Here is a 4,350-nt window from a genome sequence, read left to right as displayed (position 1 = left end):
GTGAGCACATTGGTTCATTGATCTCCCAACATTTAACTATGAGACACGGAGAAAGCATGTGGTAATGACCGCAGGTGTGGGGCTGATAGTCCTTTAGATTTTGGAATAGGTTGAGGCCATTGGTAGGAGCATAAGTATTTGAGTGGAACCGGTTTGTTGGTTACTCTCAAAGGGCATTGTTTTCTGGAGATACATTGTTCGTTTTGGTCTGACTTTTGGAAATGAGGGCTGACATTAGTCAGTTGTTTTGCAAAAGCTGTATTGTTAAGAGAGGCTGCCACCCACTAATCTCTGAAGTGGAAGTTTCTGGCTGTGTCATGTGATGGAGACTCCTGTGGTGTTTTGCTGAGCAGACCTGTGGGAGGACATGTGTTGTTTGGAGAGTGTATAAATAGGACTCAAGGGACGGCGATGGGACCTTGCATAGCTAGCCTTGCCATGCTTTGTTGGTCTCGAGTCTTCACTGATCTTTACTTCTTTGGGAGAGGCATGGCAGAGTACTTCTGGTTCTGGTCGCTCCCACAGACTTGTCCTGATTCGGTGGAGGCCTGGCTGTTTCTGCTTGATCGTGCCACCACTGCTGATTTGTGTTTGTGACGCTACTGAACTGGACTGCTGCTATCCTGACAATGGAGATCGGAATGACTCTAAAATCTACTTCTAAACAGGTCCACATCCCCTTGTTCCTTTTACCATCTTTTCTCCCCTACCTTTGGATGGTGGGCTAGAAGTGGGATTGAAGCAGTTGAGGACCCTTATTAAAAGTAGGTTTTAAAAAAAATCTAAGCCTACAAATCTCCATTTCAAAATCTAATCCTGCATGCACTTGTTATTTGGCTGTAGGACACATCCTTAAGTAGATAAGAACAGTTTGTTTTCCATTCTTGGAAAAATGTTTGGTCTAATATGAGATATTAATAAGTTCAATTCATGAACATAGTTTCCATGGGGTCTCTCAAAATCACAAGGAAAGCATAAGTGAACTCTTTTGTGACAAAATGTAAACACTAGCAGTGCCATTTATGTCTTCAAAGCTTCTGGGATGTTTGATTCGTGTTTCCCAACTTTAACAACTTCTCAGAATTAACCTCCTTGCAGTGTTCACAAACCTGAAAATTTATTTGTTGTGATTGGCAGACTACCAATAGAGACAGGATGCCTGAATTATTTATTTCTAGAAAAATACCATAGGACATTGCTTCTTAAAATAAGTGAATAATATTTATGAGAGACTTCTAGAATTTTGTACACAAGAACTTTTGGCAAAAAAAAAAAATATGTAGTCGTTTAAATCTGTCTCTTCTCTGTTGGCCTCACAGGTCAGGGAACCTACGAATCTCTCCGGTCGTGTTGAGGAAGATGGAGGAGGGGAGGGGAGGGGCGTATTTTGACTTAGGACCCCAGGGTACAGTGGGCTCCACTGAGATTACTTTGCTCTCCAGTGGTTCAGAAGGAAAGGACAGAAGGCCTTGGGTGCGTGCTCACGGTCTGTGGCTAAGACTGTCTTGTGAGTTCGGCTGCTTAGCTCCAGAAGCAACTGCGCGTGCTCAGGACTGCTATTTGTCCAAGCCACTGCTGTGGTCGGCTGCTTGACGACTCTACTTAGGTCACTCAGCCTCTTTGGAGTGTTGAATTCATTCCCTCCCACCCACTTTTCCCTCCTGGTTCTTGATGTCACATTCTCCCAGAATTCCTCAACTTCACAGATTACCCCCCCCTCCTTTTTTTTTTTTTTTTCTGGCAGAGTTATGTGACTCTGTTGGGGGCAGGACACTTTTTTTTTTCCAATTCCCTTTGTGACTTCAGCCAGTACCATGTAAATGATTTTTAATTTTACAGGTCTCCACTTATCCTTAGCTCGCTACTCTGATCTGTCAGTGACCTCTAGAATTGCCGCTTGGGTGTCTCATGGGCGATTGTTTCAATTGCAACATTGTCCAAACGAATCTCTAATCCCTAACCCCACCTTCCTTTATTCTGTCTATCGTCTAGACCCATGCTTCCTCCAGTCTTCCCCACTGGTCACTTAGGTCAAAGCCTAGACTCTCTGTAGATTCCTCATGTCCCAGTCTCGTACATCCACGCACTGACGTCTGTTTCTCTAACACATGTCCCAACTGCCTTCTCTTTTTGTCCAGTTCTGCCATCAACCAAGTGATCTTATTTCCTTCCCAGAGTATTGCAATCAGGTTTCCACCATGTTTCCTGCTTTTGCTTTTTCCACCACAACTCATGGGGTCTTCCAAACCCATGAGACTCCCAACAAAACATCTGTACCCCAGTAAAACCCAAATCTCTGACCGGTACTTACTATTGTCTAGCCCCTCCCCCGTCTCCAGCCTTGCTCCCACACAGACATTCTTTTAGCTTCGCAAACATGCCATTTGGCTCAAACAATGGGTTTGGCTGCAGGTTTTGTCCCCAAGTCTTTTTTCTTAAGTAGTCACAATGTTTTATTTTCATCTAGGCTTCGACTCCAATGCTGCCGTTTCTCGGAGGTCAGGAATCTTTCTTACCCGTCACATCTTCAGTGGCAGCGTGTCTGCCAAATTGCTCTGTTTTGTTTCATCACAGCATTCACCTCTACCTGACATTTCCTCGGCTCCTTTGTCATTGGCTGTCTCCCTCTGCTTACACGCCCACTGTGGAAAGCAGTGACTTGCTTGCCTTGGCTACTACCACAGCCCACAGAGTCGGACTCCTGAAAATCAGTGAGTAATGTGCAGGAGTAATTGTTGAATTGTAGAGTGGTGTATAATTTGTTATTCCTTCCAACGTTTCTGAGATGAGATCTCAAAATCTTATAATAGAGGGAAAAATTAATTTACAGGGCCAAGTCTCATTGACTAAATAATTAAAGTTTACATAAACTTATAATGTATGAGGCCATTTTAATTTAAAGAAGTGGGAATGTGGCAGCCTCTTGGCTCATGTGAAGCAGAAACCATTCTGCATGAAATGAAAACTCTTTGCGGCCAGTCACTACATTCGTCTCCTAGCTCAAGCCTTACAGTACTCTAAGAAAGGGTAGGATACCCTGCACCCTTCCCTCCTATTATTTCATTCATACAGAGTCTAAGAAAAATAAGGTCATCTCCCCAACACTGTGTGGTCCATATATGTCAGACAAGTGGGTCTTTCATGAAGGACTTAGCTATTAAATGTGAAATCCTAGCTCTGCACGGTGACAATCTCAGCTGGAAGCTCTTCTCTGTGGTAATTATGTTTAAGCCCCATGGCTTTAGATGCTGAGGTTGACTCGTCCTTAGCTTCATCTGAGCCCGTTTCTGGGGAGAACACTGATGTCTTGTCAAGGTGGTAAACAGATTCCCAGGTCACCCACCGTGCTAGCGCTGTGTTTCCTCTGCTGCCTGGATGCTTCTGGGTTGACATACCCTTTCTGGCATGACATGTATGCAGGAAAACAATCGATTCGGAAGCACTCACTTCCTAGACTGCCCGTCACTCAGGCTGCCCAGACCCCGACTCCAGACCTGATGAGAGTTTCAAGGGAAAGAGAAGATCCAACTGCCTCGTGCTTCTCTCCTTCTTAGCACATTGAGAAACTGTAGCCTCAAGCCTGAAATCCTTTTATAAGGAGAACGATAGACCAGTTCTGTCAAAAAGTGATTTCAGTGGTCTCACTGTGGAAGCTCACAGGTTAACTTGCAGGAGTAGAGAATGGAAAGTCAGCCACCAGAAGCTGAGACGGACAAAGGGGAAGGAGGATGCGGGGAGGTCAATAATGGTGACCAAAGTGCACAGAGATGGACGGATTAAACCCTTGCATTCCTTGGCGTTGTGTTTCTATAGTATATAAAAATGTATTATGTATTTCACAAAGCATCAAAATAGAGGAGTTGAAATTTTTCTTTTGAACACAAATAAATGGTAATTATTGAAGAAGATGGAATGTTAATCATCCTGATTGGGCATTATATATTTTATATATGCATAAAATTCTACTCCATAAATATGTACAATTATTTTCAATTAAGAATCAACAACACTATAAGGGCTCACTGAAACTAAATGACCAATCAGAGAACATGTACAGGAGAACTGCTATGCATAGATAACAGATGTGTAGCTTGGTCTTCATGTGCGGCCCTGAATAGCAGGAGCAGGGGTTATCTCTGCCCGCCTTTGGATCCCTTTCCCCTAACTGGGCTGCTTTGTCTAGCCTCAATAGGAGAAGATATACCTACACTCACTGCAACCTGATATGCAGTGGTGGATCAATATACCCGGGAGGCCTCCCCTTCTCTGAGGAGAAAGGGAGACAGGGTGGGGGTTGGGGAGGGGGAGGAGCACATGGGGGAAGGAAGTTAAGAGGGAGGGACTGGAAGA

The 4,350-nt window shown here is 44.1% G+C and overlaps 1 long non-coding RNA gene across 1 annotated transcript; it reads left to right on the top strand.

Annotated features, from left to right (window-relative positions):
- Positions 1-415: 415 nt before the first annotated feature.
- Positions 416-3,901, top strand: E130119H09Rik (RIKEN cDNA E130119H09 gene). The gene is made up of 3 exons (NR_152124.1): positions 416-668; positions 2,468-2,711; positions 3,421-3,901. It is a non-coding gene; the product is annotated as an RIKEN cDNA E130119H09 gene (long non-coding RNA).
- The last annotated feature ends 449 nt before the right edge of the window (positions 3,902-4,350 follow it).

Source organism: Mus musculus, chromosome 13 (genome assembly GCF_000001635.26).
Source record: "Mus musculus strain C57BL/6J chromosome 13, GRCm38.p6 C57BL/6J".
Classification (NCBI taxonomy): Eukaryota; Metazoa; Chordata; class Mammalia; order Rodentia; family Muridae; genus Mus; species Mus musculus.
This window is presented reverse-complemented; position numbering and strand designations above follow the sequence as displayed.